This window comes from Oncorhynchus tshawytscha, linkage group LG28 (assembly GCF_018296145.1).
Source record: "Oncorhynchus tshawytscha isolate Ot180627B linkage group LG28, Otsh_v2.0, whole genome shotgun sequence".
Classification (NCBI taxonomy): domain Eukaryota; kingdom Metazoa; phylum Chordata; class Actinopteri; order Salmoniformes; family Salmonidae; genus Oncorhynchus; species Oncorhynchus tshawytscha.
The window spans coordinates 4,223,569-4,248,152 of record NC_056456.1 but is presented as its reverse complement, the minus strand read 5'-3'; the positions used below and the strand labels follow the sequence as shown (position 1 = coordinate 4,248,152).

Below are 24,584 nucleotides of genomic sequence, written 5' to 3'. Positions count from 1 at the left end.
AGCATTATGTCGGGACAGCATTATGTCGGGACAGCATTATGTCGGGACAGCATTATGTCGGGACAGCATTATGTCGGGACAGCATTGTGTCGGGACAGCATTCGGGACAGCATGTCGGGACAGCATTATGTCGGGACAGCATTATGTCGGGACAGCATTATGTCGGGACAGCATTATGTCGGGACAGCATTATGTCGGGACAGCATTATGTCGGGACAGCATTGTGTCGGGACAGCATTATGTCGGGACAGCATTGTGTCGGGACAGCATTGTGTCGGGACAGCATTATGTCGGGACAGCATTGTGTCGGGACAGCATTGTGTCGGGACAGCATTGTGTCGGGACAGCATTATGTCGGGACAGCATTATGTCGGGACAGCATTATGTCGGGACAGCATTATGTCGGGACAGCATTGCACAGCATTGTGTCGGGACAGCATTGTGTCGGGACAGCATTATGTCGGGACAGCATTATGTCGGGACAGCATTGTGTCGGGACAGCATTGTGTCGGGACAGCATTGTGTCGGGACAGCATTATGTCGGGACAGCATTGTGTCGGGACAGCATTATGTCGGGACAGCATTATGTCGGGACAGCATTATGTCGGGACAGCATTGTGTCGGGACAGCATTATGTCGGGACAGCATTATGTCGGGACAGCATTGTGTCGGGACAGCATTGTGTCGGGACAGCATTACAGCATGTCGGGACAGCATTGTGTCGGGACAGCATTGTGTCGGGACAGCATTATGTCGGGACAGCATTATGTCGGGACAGCATTGTGTCGGGACAGCATTATGTCGGGACAGCATTATGTCGGGACAGCATTGTGTCGGGACAGCATTATGTGTCGGGACAGCATTATGTCACAGCATTATGTCGGGACAGCATTATGTCGGGACACAGCATTATGTCGGGACAGCATTATGTCGGGACAGCATTATGTCGGGACAGCATTATGTCGGGACAGCATTATGTCGGGACAGCATTGTGTCGGGACAGCATTGTGTCGGGACAGCATTATGTCGGGACAGCATTATGTCGGGACAGCATTGTGTCGGGACAGCATTGTGTCGGGACAGCATTGTGTCGGGACAGCATTATGTCGGGACAGCATTGTGTCGGGACAGCATTGTGTCGGGACAGCATTGTGTCGGGACAGCATTGTGTCGGGACAGCATTATGTCGGGACAGCATTATGTCGGGACAGCATTATGTCGGGACAGCATTGTGTCGGGACAGCATTGTGTCGGGACAGCATTGTGTCGGGACAGCATTGTGTCGGGACAGCATTATGTCGGGACAGCATTATGTCGGGACAGCATTGTGTCGGGACAGCATTGTGTCGGGACAGCATTGTGTCGGGACAGCATTATGTCGGGACAGCATTATGTCGGGACAGCATTATGTCGGGACAGCATTATGTCGGGACAGCATTATGTCGGGACAGCATTATGTCGGGACAGCATTGTGTCGGGACAGCATTATGTCGGGACAGCATTATGTCGGGACAGCATTATGTCGGGACAGCATTGTGTCGGGACAGCATTATGTCGGGACAGCATTATGTCGGGACAGCATTATGTCGGGACAGCATTATGTCGGGACAGCATTGTGTCGGGACAGCATTATGTCGGGACAGCATTATGTCGGGACAGCATTATGTCGGGATAGCATTATGTCGGGACAGCATTGTGTCGGGACAGCATTGTGTCGGGACAGCATTATGTCGGGACAGCATTATGTCGGGACAGCATTATGTCGGGACAGCATTATGTCGGGACAGCATTATGTCGGGACAGCATTGTGTCGGGACAGCATTATGTCGGGACAGCATTATGTCGGGACAGCATTATGTCGGGACAGCATTATGTCGGGACAGCATTGTGTCGGGACAGCATTATGTCGGGACAGCATTATGTCGGGACAGCATTATGTCGGGACAGCATTGTGTCGGGACAGCATTATGTCGGGACAGCATTATGTCGGGACAGCATTATGTCGGGACAGCATTATGTAGGCCCTAACAGTTTGTGGGCAACGATTGTCACCAGTATAGTGCAATTCATGTATTGTTTAGTGTTTTGTAGTGGCTTTGCTGGAATGCATATTAAAAAATTGGTTGATTTTGCCCCACCAGGATTAACATGCTAAAAATCACCACTGGGTGAGGTATCCCAGAAACCCTGTGAATTAACCTATGCACCTGTTATTATAGGTCTGTACACACTACAGGAACTCAATCAGTCAAAGACATACAATACATAAAATAATACAATCAATCATTGAACCATTGACCCTAATGCAGCCCCGACACAGGCAATTTTCACATAATAGGGATCCTACGTACCTCCGCATCACTCTCTTTCTGCAGCAGGGAGGAGGAGAGGTCCTCTACCTCTCCCTCCAGCTCTCCCACCCTCAGTGTCAGAACACTCTTCTGTCCACTCAGCTCAGTGATCATAGCCTCCTTACAGCGCAGAGCACTGGTCAGCTCCTCGATCACCCTACAGGAGGGGAAGGACAGAGGGGTCCGTGTCATAGACACGATGGGCAAAGTTTGACTTCCTCAATTAGTGTGAAGGTGTGGATTGCAACTTTTAGGTCACTGGTTCAAATGTGTCTCGAATGAGCAGGTACTTGTGTTTACCTGTCTCTGTAGGTGTGTGATGCGGGGTGGTGAGACTGGGTCTGGAGGTTCTCCTCCTCTTGGCTGTCCTCCACATCCTCCAAGAGGGGCTGGGGGCTCGACCCAGTCAGGGAGGCCATCCTCTCAACCTCACCTCGCGCTAGCTGGGCCTCCTGGAGGAAACACATGAAAAGGTCTGGGTGTCCGTCTGTATATTTGAAAGCTGATCTAATAATCGAACAACTCATTTCATCTCAACAAATAAGGCAACCATTGTTGGAACAGTTTAATTATGTGTGTGTGTGTACCTCCTGCAGGAGTTGTATCTTGGTCTCCAGCAACTCCTGCATGTGGTCGATCTCCTGCTTTCTCTCCTCACATCGTCTCTGCAGCTCTGCCTCATTGTGACTGGACAGGCTCTCTGCTGTCGTCCTTTAAGAAGAGAGGAAGAAATGAGGGAGCATTGTGATAGGACAACAGAAGACACCCTGACCAATCACAGAAATGAAACAAGAGGCAACATCTATCAATAACTACCAACAGTCATCCACTGTGCACGTGCATACACACTGGTGTTGCTTGTTATTGTGCCATCGGTGCTGGGCAGTGACGTCAGACCTGAGACGTTTTAGGTTTGTAGTGTGGTCAAGTCAGGACTAAGACAGGATATGAAGTCATATGAATTCTCCCTGCTATAGCTCATGTGATACCCTACACCTCCGAGCTACGCATAGAGACCAGTCACACACCCAGGGTGTAACATTTTATTGACTTAACTTGTAGTTCTGTGTGAGCGCAACAAAAACATCACGCAGACCAAGGCTGGAATCCAGTCGAACGTGACGTAGCTATCATTATCAACTAGCTCTCACAGTCTCACGTCAAAATTAGATGTTCATCCATGTTTCAAACTTCTCCCAAACGTTACATTTCAAAGTGTTTAAAGGCTAAGTTTAGACATAAACTCTGAATTTTTAAGGTTAGGGTTAAGTTTAGACATAAACTCTGAATTTTTAAGGTTAGGGTTAAGTTTAGACATAAACTCTGAATTTTTAAGGTTAGGGTTAAGTTTAGACATAAACTCTGAATTTTTAAGGTTAGGGTTAAGTTTAGACATAAACTCTGAATTTTTAAGGTTAGGGTTAAGTTTAGACATAAACTCTGAATTTTTAAGGTTAGGGTTAAGTTTAGGCATTAACTCTGAATTTTTAAGGTTAGGGTTAAGTTTAGACATAAACTCTGAATTTTTAACTCTGAATTTTTAGGTTAGGGTTAAGTTTAGGCATTAGCTCTGAATTTTTAAGGTTAGGGTTAAGTTTAGGCATTAACTCTGAATTTTTAAGGTTAGGGTTAAGTTTAGACATAAACTCTGAATTTTTAAGGTTAGGGTTAAGTTTAGGCATTAACTCTGAATTTTTAAGGTTAGGGTTAAGTTTAGGCATTAACTCTGAATTTTTAAGGTTAGGGTTAAGTTTAGGCATTAACTCTGAATTTTTAAGGTTAGGGTTAAGTTTAGACATAAACTCTGAATTTTTAAGGTTAGGGTTAAGTTTAGACATAAACTCTGAATTTTTAAGGTTAGGGTTAAGTTTAGGCATTAACTCTGAATTTTTAAGGTTAGGGTTAAGTTTAGGCATTAACTCTGAATTTTTAAGGTTAGGGTTAAGTTTAGGCATTAACTCTTATAATCTTAAGGGCAGGCATTAAATAGTTAAGGTAAGGTTAAGGTTTGAGATAGGCTTAAAACAAAAATCTCAAAAGCCAACTTTTTATCACTGGATTTGAACATGCAACCTTTAGCACCAGAGGCGGTTACCTCCACCAATCTGCAAAACCCAAACCTACTTGAAGGTAACCGTGCTCACTGTTGCCCCTAGTGGCCAGTTTCCATCTCCTGATATCCTCAGACATGGATGGATGTCGAATACTGGCTTGTATCACGGGGGACCTGACTGATCATTATGCAGAGTCTTTGTTTACAAATTACTGCCCCCCCCCACACACACACATTTGGGCCATACTTGCAAACATAAGCAACGTTGAGTTAAATGGGTTCTTCCAGCTCAAAATGCGTATCAGACGATTCAAATTGTGGATGTACTTGCCTGTGACAGAACGCTAATTGTAGCTTGGCCCATCAGATTACATGGCACACTTTAGCCCTATGCCATCTTCGACAGGTGGCCCTGATTATATCCTGGCACAAGTGCATCAGCCAATCAAATGTTGAAGTAGTTGGACATGTTCCAACACTTGTTCGTGGACATACTGTATCTAAGTCCAACAGCACCTTCTTTGACTGACTGATCAAATTGCTCTCTGTATAAAGTGCCTAGTCCTAATTGTCGCAGATTGTGGCAAGGGTTTGAGTCTCACATGAGATTCCCCCTAATTGAAATGTTGATTTACATGCATTGTGTAATAGAGTGCTGAAAAAGGATGCCAACAGCTTGAAAACAAAGATGATTAATGAATTGAACGAGCTGCCTACCTTGCACACAAACACTGCTATTGCCTAATAATCATATTGCATAGGCTATATTACATGGACGTCACCAGCTACAATTTAGCGTTCTGTCACATGCAAGTACATCATTGCTTTTCATTGGCTGATACGTATTTTGAGCTGGAGAACCTATTTAACTTTACATGTGTATGTGCATGTGTGTGTGCATGTCTTTAAGTATCTGTTTCAGAGTCATTCAACGACGCCATCCCAGAATTCCTGCTGTGCATCCCAAAATGGCACCATCCCGTCTGCTCTGTATGTATACTCTATTCCTCCTGTCCTCTCGTCCTCTGTTTTTAACCCGGACCATCTGACTATAGCAGACGGCAGCTCAGATAACTAGGATTATTTTCAACCAGACTGTGTAATGCTACTGTCTGTCTGCATCGAGTGGCTGTTACTGCTGGGCAGTCTAACTGGTGGCAGTTAGGAGAAGATTAGTCCTTTATTCCAACTAGATATTTATATTATGACAAATGAACTCAACACACATTCCCCCACACGCATTAATATATTCACAGCACAGCACACACACACACCCACACACACACACACACACACCCACACACACACACACACCCACACACACACACACACACACACACACACACACACACACACACACACACACACACACACGCATGAATATATTCACAGCACACACACACACACACACACACACACACACAAACACACACACACACACACACACACACACACACACACACACACACACACACACAAGCGCTTTTACATTGTAGAAAGGCCCTTACACAAAGGCCCTTGCATACACTACGCTTGACATACAGTCCAGACCGTCACTGGATTACCCAGAATGACCTGAACTCAAAAACAACAAACTCAGAACAAGTGTTCTGTCCAGCTCTTGATGACTCCATGTGGGGTAATAATGACTCAGCTATTCTGATCTCCACATTAATACAGTAATGTAACGCTGATTAGCAGCCACGTGAGTAGACAGACAGGGGGAACACAATGTACCCATCACACCAGCTGTGGAGCTGGCAGTGATTAGGAGCTAGCATGCTAAAGGGCCCCCTCCGTCAGCAACATATTTACTACTGAGACCCTCCCCCCCATCTCTAACACATGCCCCCTCTGATCTCAAGCTTTGGACTCTAGGCTGGAGGCACGAGCCAGCAAAGTGGACCTTTAATCTCATAGCAATCTGATGAATACACAGAATATGTCCATCAAATTAATTCCGCTTCAGGGGAGGGGGGTATGAAATTCAAAGCCTGGCGGCAACAGCAGGGGGTGAGGGGTTAGGGTTGATGTGCCAGGTATTGCCTTTCATATCCCGTCTGCACGCCAAGATATCAGCATTGCCCTTTTGTAACTGGCGAGTGTGCGATCCCATTGGGTTGGACACCAGGAGTGCATGTGTGTGTGTGTGTGTGTGTGTGTGTGTGTGTGTGTGTGTGTACGCTCCTGTGTGTGTGTGTCCTGTCCTCTTTCACCCCACCAGCTGTGGAAACATGATCTGTGGTGTTATCTCTAAAAGATTGTACCCTGTGAGGACTCCCTACAGATCACTGGTCTATGCCTATAGTTTTAGGCTGCTATAGGCTTGTTAGCCAGCTATAACACCATTTTAGTGAGAAACAGCCTTGTTAAGGCCCATCAAAGACTAACACTCACCAGGGTGTTTAACCAATCCATAATCACTTGGGCAAATTGTATTTCTGAATACAAGCGAAGCATGTCACATTTAGTCATAAGTCTGTCGGTCTTTGGAAAACATTGAGATAATTCTCGAAGGGCATTTCAGGAAGGATAAAAGGACAGTATTATCTGGGTGGATACAGTGTGTAGCATTGGTGATGTCATTGCTAGGCAATTAAGGCCATTCACAGTGCATGGTTACAATCTGTTGGTTGGCGGTCAGTTTACCGCACATTTCAATTTGAAGCCAGTGTAAGAAGTGTGAGATATTCAGATTAGATGACTACAGTCGGTCAACAGTCTGGATGTGTCGTGCTGTACTTACAGAGCCTTCTCATGAAGGTCTTGTTTCTCCTGCACCTCCTGCTTCAAGCTCTCCACTTCTACCTTCAACTCGATGTTCTGGAATAGAGTTGGGATGGAACATGGAATGATTGCTTATTGTACAAGAATGATGTATGACAGCACACATGACATTGTATTATCCTCCTCCTGGCCCACATCAAAACGATTCATCTCAACAGATAAGGAATATCAAATAGACATTTTAAAACAAGTCAATGAAGTCATAGAAAGTCAAAGAAGTACAGACACAACTAGCACTGTAAAGCACAGGAGGAGCATTGCAGTCTCACACAGTGACCGATACAGAACCATAATCACAGTGGCTATATCCAGGAAAGCCAAAGTTCCAACAGCTGGGCCTAAAATAGTGAATAAGAGATCATACCATTTTTTGACTCTTATGTGGATGATGATAAAAATATCTGTTGGTCTAATGTAATTTTTAACATTTATTTTACTAGGCAAGTCAGTTAAGAACAAAGTCTTATTTTCAATGATGGCCTAGGAACAGTGGGTTAACTGCCTTGTTTCGGGGAAGAATGACAGATTTTTACCTTGTCAGCTCAGGGATTTGAACTTGCAACCGTTTGGTTACTGGTCCAGTGCTCTAACCATTAGGCTACCTGCCACCCTGCTGGGCAAAAGGAGTGGCTAATAAGTCTGGCTGCACATCTCACTGGCTGACTTACTGCAAAATGAGAAATGATGTGACTAAACTCAACAAAAAGAAGAAGAAACGGTTATATGAAGCCAAGATCAATGATAAAAAAATGATAAAAAACACTTTATAGTACTTTAAATTAAATTATGGGCAGAAACACAAATTGTATTGACTTTAGATTGAATAACGTATGGACTGTAGATGGACTGCGGTATGGACTGTAGATGGACTGCTGTATGGACTGTAGATGGACTGCTGTGTGGACTGTAGATGGACTGCTGTGTGGACTGTAGATAGACTAGATGGACTGCTGTATGGACTGTAGATGGACTGTAGATGGACTGCTGTATGGACTGTAGATGGACTGCTGTGTGGACTGTAGATGGACTAGATGGACTGCAGTATGGACTGTAGATGGACTGTAGATGGACTGTAGATGGACTGCTGTATGGACTGTAGATGGACTGCTGTGTGGACTGTAGATAGACTAGATGGACTGCTGTATGGACTGTAGATGGACTGTAGATGGACTGCTGTATGGACTGTAGATGGACTGCTGTATGGACTGTAGATGGACTGCTGTATGGACTGTAGATGGACTGCTGTATGTACTGTAGATGGACTGCTGTATGGACTGTAGATGGACTAACGTATTGACTGTAGATGGACTGCTGTATGGACTGTAGATGGACTGCTGTATGGACTGTAGATGGACTGCAGTATGGACTGTAGATGGACTGCTGTGTGGACTGTAGATGGACTGTAAATGGACTGCAGTATGGACAGTAGATGGACTGCTGTATGGACTGTAGATGGACTGTGTATGGACTGTAGATGGACTGTGGTATGGACTGTAGATGGACTGTAGTATGGACTGTAGATGGACTGTGGTATGGACTGTTGTATGGACTGTAGATGGACTTTGGTATGGACTGTAGATGGACTTTGGTATGGAATGTGGACTGTATCTGGACTGTGGATGGACTGTGATGGACTGTAGATGGACTGCTGTATGGACTGTAGATGGACTGCTGTATGGACTGTAGATGGACTTTGGTATGGAATGTGATGGATTGTATCTGGACTGTGGTATGGACTGTAGATGGACTTTGGTATGGAATGTGTGGATTGTATCTGGACTGTGGTATGGACTGTAGATGGACTGCTGTATGGACTGTAGATGGACTGCGGTATGGACTGTAGATGTGGTATGGAATGTGTGGATTGTATCTGGACTGTGGTATGGACTGTAGATGGACTTTGGTATGGAATGTGATTGTATCTGGACTGTGGTATGGACTGTAGATGGACTGTAGATGGACTGCTGTATGGACTGTAGATGGACTGCGGTATGGACTGTAGATGGACTTTGGTATGGAATGTGATTGTATCTGGACTGTGGTATGGACTGTAGATGGACTTTGGTTTGGACTGTAGATGGACTGTGGTTTGGACTGTAGATGGACTGCTGTATGGACTGTAGATGGACTGCTGTATGGACTGTAGATGGACTAACGTATTGACTGTAGATGGACTGCGGTATGGACTGTAGATGGACTGCTGTATGGACTGTATATGGACTGCAGTATGGACTGTAGATGGACTGCTGTGGACTGTAGATGGACTGTAAATGGACTGGTATGGACAGTGATGGACTGTATGGACTGTAGATGGACTGTGGTATGGACTGTAGATGGAATGTGGTATGGACTGTAGATGGACTGTAGTATGGACTGTAGATGGACTGTGGTATGGACTGTTGTATGGACTGTAGATGGACTGTGGTATGGACTGTAGATGGACTTTGGTATGGAATGTGACTTGTATCTGGACTGTGGTATGGACTGTAGATGGACTGTAGATGGACTGCTGTATGGACTGTAGATGGACTGCTGTATGGACTGTAGATGGACTTTGGTATGGAATGTGTGGATTGTATCTGGACTGTGGTATGGACTGTAGATGGACTTTGGTATGGAATGTGGGATTGTATCTGGACTGTGGTATGGACTGTAGATGGACTGTAGATGGACTGCTGTATGGACTGTAGATGGACTGTAGATGGACTTTGGTATGGAATGTGGATTGTATCTGACTGTGGTATGGACTGTAGATAGACTGTAGATGGACTGCTGTATGGACTGTAGATGGACTGCGGTATGGACTGTAGATGGACTTTGGTAGAATGTGTGGATTGTATCTGGACTGTGGTATGGACTGTAGATGGACTTTGGTTTGGACTGTAGATGGACTGTGGTTTGGACTGTAGATGGACTTTGGTATGGAATGTGATTGTATCTGGACTGTGGTTTGGACTGTAGATGGACTTTGGTATGGACTGTAGATGGACTGTGGTTTGGACTGTAGATGGACTTTGGTATGGAATGTGTGGATTGTATCTGGACTGTGATATGGACTGTGGTATGGACTGTAGATGGACTTTGGTATGGAATGTGTGGATTGTAGATGGACTGTGGTATGGACTGTAGCCGACTCTGTGCTGATGCCTCAGTGCAGGTGTTCCCTTGTTCTATTTTCTGCCACCTGTCTATGACAAACCTCAGCTGGGATTCTCCAGATAAAAGATGAGAGTTGTTTGAGAGCTACGGTGCAGCAAAGAACCTGTACTGCTGTGCAAAGACCCCTGACAAGCAGAGGACGCAATATACCCTCCTTGAAACTCCTACCTTCCAAATGCACCTATTATTTAGTCTTGTACATTATCCAGTGTCTCCTATCCCCCTCAAATAGATAGCCAGCAACAGTAACCCTACATTCACAACCTGTCCCCTCGCCTTCTCACCCCCAACCCTGAAATAACTTAAACATCTACACCTGACCTCCCCATCCCTCCTATCCTGCATGGATTTCCCATAATCCCCCCCTCTCCCTGATGTATTAATCAGAGTGGTGTGTTGGTGTAATGTAACATCAGTGGGAACATGGCATTCCGATGTCACAGAGGTTATATTTAGACCAGGGGGAATGCAGAGCAGCTCTGGGGCTTATACCAGGAGTCAGGGGTTAAGATACACATTTGTCTGCTCTAACAGACACAGCAAGCCAGGACAGGACAGGGCCCTGAGGCCAGTGATTTGGGATTTGAAAAATGTCTTGGGAATGTGATTGTCCAATTTTGAGTGGACAGTCTCTCTCCCTCTCTTTCTCTTAATCTATTTCTCTCTCCAACGCCATCATCACCATGATAGGCCTGATCACCGGCGACGATGAGACAGCCTACAGGGAGGTCAGTGACCTGGCAGTGTGGTGCCGGAGACAACAACCTCTTCCTCAACTTCAGTCAGACCAAGGAGCTGATCGTGGACTAAAGGGAATGGGGTGAGCACGCCCCCATCCATTTCAACGGGGATGCCGTGGAGCAGGTCGAGAGCTTCAAGTTCCTCTGTCTAAACCACTAAGGGCTTAAAATGGTCCACTCACACGCGCACAGTCGTGAAGAAGGCCAGTCAGGAAGTTGAAAAGGTTTGGTATGGGCCCTCAGATCCTCAAAAATGTTCTACAGCTGTACCACTGGCTGCATCACTACTTGGAATGGCAACAGCACCGCCCTCGATCGCATGGCGCTACAGAGGGTGGTGCAGATAGCCCAGTACTATATCAGGCGGTGTGATAGAAAGGCCCGGAAAATAGTTAAAGCTTCCAGCCACCCGAGGTATAGTGTCACACCCTGACCATAGTTTGCTTTGTATGTTTCTATGTTTGTTTGGTCAGGGTGTGATCTGAGTGGGCATTCTATGTTGTGTGTCTAGTTTGTCTGTTTCTGTGTTTGGCCTGATATGGTTCTCAATCAGAGGCAGGTGTTCGTCATTGTCTCTGATTGGGAACCATATTTAGGTAGCCTGTTTGGTGTTGGGTTTTGTGGGTGATTGTCCTTGTAACTGTCTAGTGTTAGTTTGCACCAGTTTAGGCTGTTTTGGTTTTCACATTACGGTTATTGTTTTTGTATTGATTCGTGTTAACTTTGTGTTTATTAAACATGAATCTCAATAGCCACGCCGCATTTTGGTCTGACTCTCTTTGCCATACAGAAAACCGTGACATATAGACTGTTCTGTATACTTCCACACAGCAAGAGGCACACTCACAGTACTCTACACACACACACTGACACTCTAACACATAACATGCACACAAATGTATGCTGACTTTACACTAGGGTTGCACATTTTGGGGAATATTCAGAGGTGGAAACTTTCCGTGGGAATTAACGGGAATATATGAGAATTAACAGGAATATATGGATTTAACGGAAATATATGCATATTAATATTAACACCATTTAAATGTAGATGTTTTTTGCATTGGATATACTTGCCATATCATATTTGCAAATTATTAAATCCTTCCAAAAGAAATGTTTAAAAAACAATTTAGTTACGAATTGAACTTTAATTAAATGAGTTGACTCATCACATGGGATGATTTAACTGAACAACAAAAGACAGGGAATATTGAATGATCCCCAGTGATCCATCGCATCTCCCAAAAATCTGTAAAATGATAGTCTAGAAAATAAAGCTTTGGTTGTCTTCCTCTCAGACTTCCACGTCTTCTCCCTGGACCTCCTCAATGTCCACCTCTTGAACATCAGACTCAGCTCATCTTCACTGTCACTTTCCAACCTTGTTGAGGATGGCTCGTTGTCAGGCTCAAAAAGCCTCAAATTTGCCCAGATGGCCACCAATTTTTCAACCCTTGCATCGGTCAGCCTGTTGCGTGCTTTGGTGTGTGTTCCCAAAGAAGGACCAGTTGCGCTCTGAGGCAGCTGATGTTGGTGGGATTTGGAGGGTGATGGAGGCAACAGGGTAAAGAGCCTCAGATCCACAAAGTCCCTTCCACCAGGTGGCTGATGAGATATGTTGGCACGACTTCCAAATTGCATCTCCATCCCAAAGCCCTTGCTTGGAAGTGTACTTCGCCAGACTGCCAATAACCTTACCCTCATCCAGGCTAAGGTGGCGAGACATGGTAGTGATGACACCACAGGCCTTGTTGATCTCTGCACCAGACAGGATGCTCTTGTCAGAATACTTGGGGTCCAACATGTACTCTGCGGCGTGGATGGGCTTCAGGCAAAAGTCTTCACGCTTTTTGATGGACAGTATTTCAGAACTGCAGTTTCCTTTGCTTGGAGCAACAGTGAAGTGGGCAGGGCTGTACGGATTTCTTCTCTTACATCTGCAAGCAGATGAATGGACAGGATGGAATTGTCTCCCTCAATCTATGCAATGGCTACTGCTATAGGTTTCAGGAGTTTCAGGCTGCTTATCACTCTCTCCCAAAATACATCATCCAGGAGGATCCTCTTGATGGGGCTGTCCATATCGGCAGACTGCGATATGGACATTTCTTGGAGAGACTCCTTCCCCTCCAGGAGACTGTCAAACATGATGACAACACCACCCCAATGGGTGTTGCTGGGCAGCTTCAATGTGGTGCTCTTACTCTTCTTACTTTGCTTGGTGAGGTAGATTGCTGCTATAACTTGATGACCCTTCACATACCTAACCATTTCCTTGGCTCTCTTGTAGAGTGTATCCATTGTTTTCAGTGCCATGATGTCCTCGAGGAGCAGATTCAATGCATGAGCAGCACAGCCAATGGGTGTGATGTGAGGGTAGGACTCCTCCACTTTAGACCAAGCAGCCTGTGGTCCAAGGTCATTGATGACTGCCTTCAGCTCATCTGCAATGTAGAGACCGGTGTGTCTGTTGTCCTCTATCACTCCATTATCCCTGCACATTGTAAATATAGTACTGGAACTGACCAGCTTCTTACTTTCTCGTTTTCTACTTTTTAAATTCTGGTGTGTTTTTACTCTACCTTAAAGTTATTTTTAGTGCTACATTGATATTGATTACTGCATTCTTGGGTTCGGAGCTGGCAAGAAAGACATTTCACTGTACTTTGCACGTGACATTAAAACTTGAAATCTTATTTTATAAAGCATTACTTTTCACATCATGCATCACTGCATGAAAGGCAGACAGTAACTGGAATGTTTTCCTGTTATCCACACAGCTCTAAATATAGCAGTCTATGGTGCACCTGCTATTGCTGCCCCCCCCACACCCCCTTTGCCCACAGCAACAGTTCCCCTTATAACTAGACATGCACCGGAATGGGAAGAGGCGGCCGTGATTGGCCTAGACCTGGGATTAAGAGTAGTAATAGGCCTATTCGCTTACATACACACACAGGGCACCCACATACAGTATACACCACAGATAGATCCCTATACTGACATACACACACAGGGCACCCACATACAGTATACACCACAGATAGATCCCTATACTGACATACACACACAGGGCACCCACATACAGTATACACCACAGATAGATCCCTATACTGACATACACACACAGGGCACCCACATACAGTATACACCACAGATAGATCCCTATACTGACATACACACACAGGGCACCCACATACAGTATACACCACAGATAGATCCCTATACTGACATACACACACAGGGCACCCACATACAGTATACACCACAGATAGATCCCTATACTGACATACACACACAGGGCACCCACATACAGTATACACCACAGATAGATCCCTATACTGACATACACACACAGGGCACCCACATACAGTATACACCACAGATAGATCCCTATACTGACATACACACACAGGGCACCCACATACAGTATACACCACAGATAGATCCCTATACTGACATACACACACAGGGCACCCACATACAGTATACACCACAGATAGATCCCTATACTGACATACACCCACCGATTGGGATGAAAAAGCACAGTTGAAACCCATTGCAGAAGAACAAATGTGTTGAATAAATGATTGCACTCTTGGACTACACGTAGAATCCTTATGATTCCTACTGTTGGTCTGAGCAGTGAGTGTAAACCAAGACAACAGAAACGGTGCCAGGGAATTAACTGGATCATGCGGATCTCCAAAGAAACAATCCAACACCAATCTTTATCTGAGACAATCAAATCAAATGTTATTGGTCACATACACATGGTTAGCAGATCTTAGTGCAAGTGTAGGGAAATGCTTGTGCTTCTAGTTCCGACAGTGCAGCAATATCTAACATGTAATCTAACAATTCCACAACAGCTACCTAATACACACAAATCTAAGTAAAGAAATGAAATAAGAATATATACTTATAAATATATGGATGAGCAATGACAGAGTGGCATAGGTAAGATGCAATAGATGGTATAAAATACAGTATACACATATGAGATGAGTAATGCAAGATACGTAAACATGAAGACAATGAAGTGACCGCATCATCATATGGTCTTGCATGGTCTTGAAGTGAGACTCCCCTTATATGAATAAAAGGTTATTAAACCGATGAAGCTTTAACCGTACATGAGATATTGAGGGCTTAATACCCTACTATAACATGCTCAAACATGAAAGTGACAGTTTGGTCGAACCTCTCTCCACTCAGTTAGCTGTGGCATGCAGAGATAAAGGATGATGTCCGAGCACATTCAGGTCTTGTTTGTTTGGATCAAGTCAGCCATCTTGGAAAAATAAAAACACACACGCAGCACATAGCCACGCACACTAATCTATCTACCTATCTGGAGTGGTGGTCTACGTGGATTCTGGAGAATTGACCAGTTTCCATATGCACACAGACAACAGCTGGTTTACAGAGTCACACAGTATATGATCTCACACACCCTCTCGTCTACCCCTTTTGAACATGCAGGCAGCAGGCTAACACCCTGTGCACCCAGGCTGCTGCCCTTTCCCTGGGATTAGGAGCTGTCTGTGTACCATTGTACTGAGGGTAAGGCATAGGAACTATGATATCTATACAAACACTCACTGCATGGTTCCCTGTGGTAGGACAATGACATCACAGGGGAAGGAAGTGCTAGATTCTCCACGGAGGGACACACACGGTAGCCTGGTCCCAATCTGTTTGCGTTGTCTTTCCAACTCCTGTGGTCATAGTCGCGCTAAACAATACTCATCATGAAGAAAAGGCCATTCATATTTATTTCAATGTTTCAGTGCCTCAATGGAATGAAAGCATGCGGGGACTGAGACATTCCAGAACCTACGTTCCCTACAGATGTGCTAAAGCATCGTTGAGTGTATCAGCTCACCCCTTCTCCTCCAGCTAGAGTTTGGCTCAGTTCTATTTCAAACAGGACCAACGACAGGCAGTGTGTATTAATGTGTGCTAGTTACTCACTGTGCGGTAGACATGGTCGCTGCTGTCCTCGAACTTCTGCTGGATCCTCTCCTCCAGGAAGTAGATGCGGAGCTTGAGGCTGAAGTTCTCCTTCTTCAGGTCATTGAGGTGCTGCGACAGAGTACGGTGACCGTTAGACATGTCACTTTAAAAACAATGGCAACCCGTAGACATGGCCCTTATACGTCAGAGAACACGGTACCCATTTGACATGGCCGTGCTACAGGAAAATACGTGAACCGTTTGAGATGTCCGTGATATAGATCAGAAAGTCCGGTAATCGTTAGATATGCTATGTCTTCTTCCCGGTGGGCACAATATATCAGTCATCGGTCTTGCGGTGTCAAGTGAAAAAACAATGGGAGAAAAAAAATACTACAAAAGTGTCTTCCTGACCTCTTGGAAGCAACAGCGAATCCAAACACACACACTAACGCTAAAACACACAGACATGGGAGTGTCGTTGGGCCATTCAGGGATGCAGAGGGCTACTCCGCGGCCCGGGTTTCAGAGCTGTGGCCATGGCGGCTCCATGGTGTGTTCTGGATAAGAAGGGGCCGAACACAGGAGCTTATTTTACTGACACACACATGCCTGGAATCTCAGACAGCCAGGAGAGAGGGAGGGACTGTGGCGGGGGCAGTTATATGGGATGGCACGCACTTGTGACATGTAAGGCGATAATTCCAGAGAGAGAGATTGAGGTAAATAGGAAGAGGTGCTAGGTGGTCTGAATGATCGTACATATTCTCTCTCTATCCCCCCGCATTACTATGTGTAAACATTAAAACACATGTTAATGACCAGCTGAAACTCTGTACCCTGACAACATCTTATGTAACATGTCAGTCAACGTAAACATTATACTGTACCTTCTTATCCCATACTCTGTCCACTATACTCTACCATCCTATCCCACACTCTGTCCACTATACTGTACCTTCCTATCCCACACTCTGTTCAATATACTGTACCTTCCTATCCCACACTCTGTCCACTATACTGTACCTTCCTATCCCACACTCTGTCCATTATACTGTACCTTCCTATCCCACACTCTGTCCATTATACTGTACCTTCCTATCCCACACTCTGTCCATTATACTGTACCTTCCTATCCCACACTCTGTCCATTATACTGTACCTTCCTATCCCACACTCTGTCCATTATACTGTACCTTCCTATCCCACACTCTGTCCACTATACTGTACCTTCCTATCCCACACTCTGTCCATTATACTGTACCATCCTATCCCACACTCTGTCCATTATACTGTACCTTCCTATCCCATACTCTGTCCATTATACTGTACCTTCCTATCCCACACTCTGTCCACTATACTGTACCTTCCTATCCCACACTTTGTCCATTATACTCTACCATCCTATCCCACACTCTGTCCACTATACTGTACCTTCCTATCCCATACTCTGTCCATTATACTGTACCTTCCTATCCCACACTCTGTCCACTATACTGTACCTTCCTATCCCACACTCTGTCCATTATACTCTACCATCCTATCCCACACTCTGTCCACTATACTGTACCTTCCTATCCCACACTCTGTTCAATATACTGTACCTTCCTATCCCACACTCTGTCCACTATACTGTACCTTCCTATCCCACACTCTGTCCACTATACTGTACCTTCCTATCCCACACTCTGTTCAATATACTGTACCTTCCTATCCCACACTCTGTCCACTATACTGTACCTTCCTATCCCACACTCTGTCCACTATACTGTACCTTCCTATCCCACACTCTGTCCACTATACTGTACCTTCCTATCCCACACTCTGTCCATTATACTGTACCTTCCTTTCCCACACTCTGTCCATTATACCGTACCTTCCTTTCCCACACTCTGTCCATTATACTGTACCTTCCTATCCCACACTCTGTCCATTATACTGTACCTTCCTATCCCACACTCTGTCCACTATACCGTACCATCCTATCCCACACTATGTCCACTATACTGTACCTTCCTATCCCACACTCTGTCCAATATACTGTACCTTCCTATCCCACACTCTGTCCACTATACTGTACCTTCCTATCCCACACTCTGTCCATTATACTGTACCTTCCTATCCCACACTCTGTCCACTATACTGTATCTTCCTATCCCACACTCTGTCCACTGTACTGTACCTTCCTATCCCACACTCTGTCCATTATACTGTACCTTCATATCCCACACTCTGTCCACTATACTGTACATTCCTATCCCACACTCTGTCCATTATACTGTACCTTCCTATCCCACACTCTGTCCACTATACTGTACCTTCCTATCCCACACTCTGTCCATTATACTGTACCTTCCTATCCCACACTCTGTCCACTATACTGTACCTTCATATCCCACACTCTGTCCACTTTTACCGTACCTTCCTATACTGTACCTTCCTATCCCACACTCTGTCCACTATACTGTACCTTCATATCCCACACTCTGTCCACTATACTGTACCTTCCTATCCCACACTCTGTCCACTATACTGTACCTTCCTATCCCACACTCTGTCCACTATACTGTACCTTCCTATCCCACACTCTGTCCATTATACTGTACCTTCCTATCCCACACTCTGTCCATTATACTGTACCTTCCTATCCCACACTCTGTCCACTATACTGTACCATCCTATCCCACACTATGTCCACTATACTGTACCTTCCTATCCCACACTCTGTCCAATATACTGTACCTTCTTATCCCACACTCTGTCCATTATAATGTACCTTCCTATCCCACACTCTGTTATACATTTTACCGTACCTTCCTATCCTATCCACACTCTGTCCACTATACCGTACCATCTTATCCCACACTCTGTCCACTATACTGTACCTTCCTATCCAACTTCCTATCCAACACTCTGTCCACTATACTGTACCTTCCTATCCCACACTCTGTCCACTATACTGTACTCTGTCCACTATACTGTACCTTCCTATCCCACACTCTGTCCATTATACTGTACCTTCCTATCCCACACTCTGTCCACTATACTGTACCTTCCTATCCCACACTCTGTCCACTATACTGTACCTTCCTATCCCACACTCTGTCCACTATACTGTACCTTCCTATCCCACACTCTGTCCATTATACTGTACCTTCCTATCCCACACTCTGTCCACTATACTGTACCTTCCTATCCCACACTCTGTCCACTATACTGTACCTTCCTATCCCACACTCTGTCCATTATACTGTACCTTCCTATCCCACACTCTGTCCATTATACTGTACCTTCCTATCCCACACTCTGTCCACTATACCGTACCATCCTATCCCACACTATGTCCACTATACTGTACCTTCCTATCCCACACTCTGTCCAATATACTGTACCTTCTTATCCCAAACTCTGTCCATTATACTGTACCTTCCTATCCCACACTCTGTCCATTATACCGTACCTTCCTATACCACACTCTGTCCACTATACCGTACCATCCTATCCCACACTCTGTCCACTATACTGTACCTTCCTATCCAACACTCTGTCCACTATACTGTACCTTCCTATCCCACACTCTGTCCACTATACTGTACCTTCCTATCCAACACTCTGTCCATTATACTGTACCTTCCTATCCCACACTCTGTCCACTATACTGTACCTTCCTATCCCACACTCTGTCCATTATACTGTACCTTCCTATCCCACACTCTGTCCACTATACTGTACCTTCCTATCCCACACTCTGTCCACTATACTGTACCTTCCTATCCCACACTCTGTCCATTATACTGTACCTTCCTATCCCACACTCTGTCCATTATACTGTACCTTCCTATCCCACACTCTGTCCATTATACTGTACCTTCCTATCCCACACTCTGTCCATTATACTGTACCTTCCTATCCCACACTCTGTCCATTATACTGTACCTTCCTATCCCACACTCTGTCCATTATACTGTACCTTCCTATCCCACACTCTGTCCACTATACTGTACCTTCCTATCCCACACTCTGTCCACTATACTGTACCTTCCTATCCATTACACTCTGTCCATTATACTGTACCTTCCTATCCCACACTCTGTCCATTATACTGTACCTTCCTATCCCACACTCTGTCCACTATACACTGTACCATTCCTATCCCACACTCTGTCCACTGTACTGTACCTTCCTATCCCACACTCTGTCCATATACTGTACCTTCCTATCCCACACTCTGTCCATTATACTGTACCTTCCTATCCCACACTCTGTCCACTATACTGTACCTTCCTATCCCACACTCTGTCCATTATACTGTACCTTCCTATCCCACACTCTGTCCATTATACTGTACCTTCCTATCCCACACTCTGTCCATTATACTGTACCTTCCTATCCCACACTCTGTCCATTATACTGTACCTTCCTATCCCACACTCTGTTCCATTATACTGTACCTTCCTATCCCACACTCTGTCCATTATACTGTACCTTCCTATCCCACACTCTGTCCACTATACCGTACCTTCCTATCCCACACTCTGTCCACTATACTGTACCTTCCTATCCCACACTCTGTCCACTATACTGTACCTTCCTATCCCACACTCTGTCCACTATACTGTACCTTCCTATCCCACACTCTGTCCATTATACTGTACCTTCCTATCCCACACTCTGTCCACTATACTGTACCTTCCTATCCCACACTCTGTCCATTATACTGTACCTTGTCCTATTCCCACACTCTGTCCACTATACTGTACCTTCCTATCCCACACTCTGTCCACTATACTGTACCTTCCTATCCCACACTCTGTCCATTATACTGTACCTTCCTATCCCACACTCCATTATACTGTACCTATACTGTCCATTATACTGTACCTTCCTATCCCACACTCTGTCCACTATACTGTACCTTCCTATCCCACACTCTGTCCATTATACTGTACCTTCCTATCCCACACTCTGTCCATTATACTGTACCTTCCTATCCCACACTCTGTCCACTATACTGTACCTTCCTATCCCACACTCTGTCCACTATACTGTACCTTCCTATCCCACACTCTGTCCATTATACTGTACCTTCCTATCCCACACTCTGTCCACTATACTGTACCTTCCTATCCCACACTCTGTCCATTATACTGTACCTTCCTATCCCATCCCACACTCTTCCATCCCACACTCTGTCCACTATACTGTACCTTCCTATCCCACACTGTCTACTGTCCTATCCCACACTCTGTCCACTATACTGTACTTCCTATCCCACACTCTGTCCACTATACTACCTTCCTATCCCACACTCTGTCCACTATACTGTACCTTCCTATCCCACACTCTGTCCATTATACTGTACCTTCCTATCCCACACTCTGTCCATTATACTGTACCTTCCTATCCCACACTCTGTCCATTATACTGTACCTTCCTATCCCACACTCTGTCCATTATACTGTACCTTCCTATCCCACACTCTGTCCATTATACTGTGTCCATTATACTGTACCTTCCTATCCCACACTCTGTCCATTATACTGTACTGTCCCTCACTCTGTCCACTATACTGTACCTTCCTATCCCACACTCTGTCCACTATACTGTACCTTCCTATCCCACACTCTGTCCACTATACTGTACCTTCCTATCCCACACTCTGTCCATTATACTGTACCTTCCTATCCCACACTCTGTCCATTATACTGTACCTTCCTATCCCACACTCTGTCCACTATACCGTACCATCCTATCCCACACTATGTCCACTATACTGTACCTTCCTATCCCACACTCTGTCCAATATACTGTACCTTCTTATCCCACACTCTGTCCATTATACTGTACCTTCCTATCCCACACTCTGTCCACTATACTGTACCTTCCTATCCCACACTCTGTCCATTATACTGTACCTTCCTATCCCACACTCTGTGCCATTATACTGTACCTTCCTATCCCACACTCTGTCCATTATACTGTACCTTCCTATCCCACACTCTGTCCATTATACTGTACCTTCCTATCCCACACTCTGTCCATTATACTGTACCTTCCTATCCCACACTCTGTCCATTATACTGTACCTTCCTATCCCACACTCTGTCCACTATACTGTACCTTCCTATCCCACACTCTGTCCACTATACTGTACCTTCCTATCCCACACTCTGTCCACTATACTGTACCTTCCTATCCCCACACTCTGTCCACTATACTGTACCTTCCTATCCCACACTCTGTCCATTATACTGTACCTTCCTATCCCACACTCTGTCCACTATACTGTACCTTCCTATCCCACACTCTGTCCATTATACTGTACCTTCCTATTCCCACACTCTGTCCACTATACTGTACCTTCCTATCCCACACTCTGTCCACTATACTGTACCTTCCTATCCCACACTCTGTCCATTATACTGTACCTTCCTATCCCACACTCTGTCCATTATACTGTACCTTCCTATCCCACACGCTGTCCACTATACTGTACCTTCCTATCCCACACTCTGTCCATTATACTGTAACTTCCTATCCCACACTCTGTGCATTATACTGTACCTTCCTATCCCACACTCTGTCCACTATACTGTACCTTCCTATCCCACACTCTGTCCACTATACTGTACCTTCCTATCCCACACTCTGTCCATTATACTGTACCTTCCTATCCCACACTCTGTCCATTATACTGTACTGTCCACTATACTGTACCTTCCTATCCCACACTCTGTCCATTATACTGTACCATCCTATCCCACACTCTGTCCACTATACTGTACCTTCCTATCCCACACTCTGTCCACTATACTGTACCTTCCTATCCCACACTCTGTCCATTATACTGTACCTTCCTATCCCACACTCTGTCCACTATACCGTACCTTCCTATCCCACACTCTGTCCACTATACCGTACCTTCCTATCCCACACTCTGTCCATTATACTGTACCATGATTACTACATGATTATGTGTGTGTATGTGTGTGTGTGCGAGCATGCTTATATGTACACTGCATGCCTGTGTGTGAATTTGTCGGCGCCCATGAAAGATGGTTGCTTTGGGCCGCGACCCTCTTTTAGAGTGGAACCTCTGCTTTCGTGAGAAGCTGGCTGTACATCCCATTTTACCAGAGAGCAGCAAAGCCTCCAGAATAGCTTTAAATGAGGAGAATCTACATTCTATGAACTTAGTGGTTTGTGCATGACTCCCACTTGTAAGATATTTTGATTTGGATGTGTTTGAACCATGGGCTGTTTATAAAGTGATTTGAGATTGACGAGAGAATCTAGTTGGGGAGGGGGAGAGGTTGGGAGGTAGAGGAAGAGTGATGTGTGGAATAGAGTGAGGGACAGAATGTGGGGGGTGGAATGAGAGGTAAAGTAGATCAGATGGAGAATAGTGAGAAAGAAAGAACGGTGTGACTAGCAGACAAACCGGTTTTCATATCACATAGTGTGGCATCAAATCAAAAGGTTTTTTTTGAAAAATGTGTTTGGCATGAATTCAGAGTCCAGAAATAGTCTTCTTTGTGACTTTGAGCCAGATTATAAGCTCTATAACTGGGACAAGCTTTAGCCCGAGGCATGCTGTGGGGAAGAAGCTGTGTTGGGTATGTTCCCTCAGACAGTTTCCCCAGAACAAAGTGCTTTAGCCAGGAATCTGAACAACAACAAAGTCTTTCCAACATTACATGTACACGATCGGATTGGCCGACCTGCCCAGGAAAAGGTTTTTCCTGGTGAGGTCACGTGGTTCGGAGGAACGCAGGGTCTTCTTAGTTATCCTTTTTATTCTCTCCAGATTTTTGTTGTGTTGTTTTCGTAGACTGAATAATTGACTTTAACATCCAGGCTCTTGCAACAGCAGCTGGCCTACTTGATCTGCTCCTCACAGATTTCAGTCTGCTTCATTACAGTACATTTTGGGCCCACAAGATGGAGACAACAAGTTAACACAGAGAGGATACAAAGGTTTTGAGCATGGAATTATGGCCCAAAAGAGAAAGAGGAGAGCTCACCTGTTCAAACTCTCTCAGAGTGTGAGGTTGGAGAGGAGGAGTGTTGTCTGTTTCATCACTACGTACATCTGCATCGAGAGAACATCAGAACCATTTGAAAAATCTTTAGTACATGATTACAGTTATTACATAGGCAGGTCAAATTGTTATTGCACTTCAGTCACATTCTTACTACTTTATAATGACTGCAACTGTTTCAAGTTTCACGTTTTAATGTCCCATGCACACGTACAGTGAAATGTCTTTCTAGCAAACTCAAAATCCAACAATGTAATAATCAATAAAAATGTAATACCAGAAAACACACATGAGAAATAAGAAGAAATATGAACACAATAAGTGTATGTAAGTAAGAAAACTATATACAGGGTCAGTTCCAGTACCATATTTACAATGTACAGGGATACTGGAGTGATGGAGGTAGATATGTGTAGGGGTAAGGAGACAGGGATACTGGAGTGATGGAGGTAGATATGTATAGGGGGAAGGAGACAGGGATACTGGAGTG

At 44.9% G+C, this 24,584-nt stretch overlaps 1 pseudogene; it reads right to left on the bottom strand.

Annotated features, from left to right (window-relative positions):
- Positions 1–16,624, bottom strand: part of LOC112227306 — a 55,621-nt pseudogene extending 38,997 nt beyond the window's left edge.
- Positions 16,625–24,584: the final 7,960 nt, after the last annotated feature.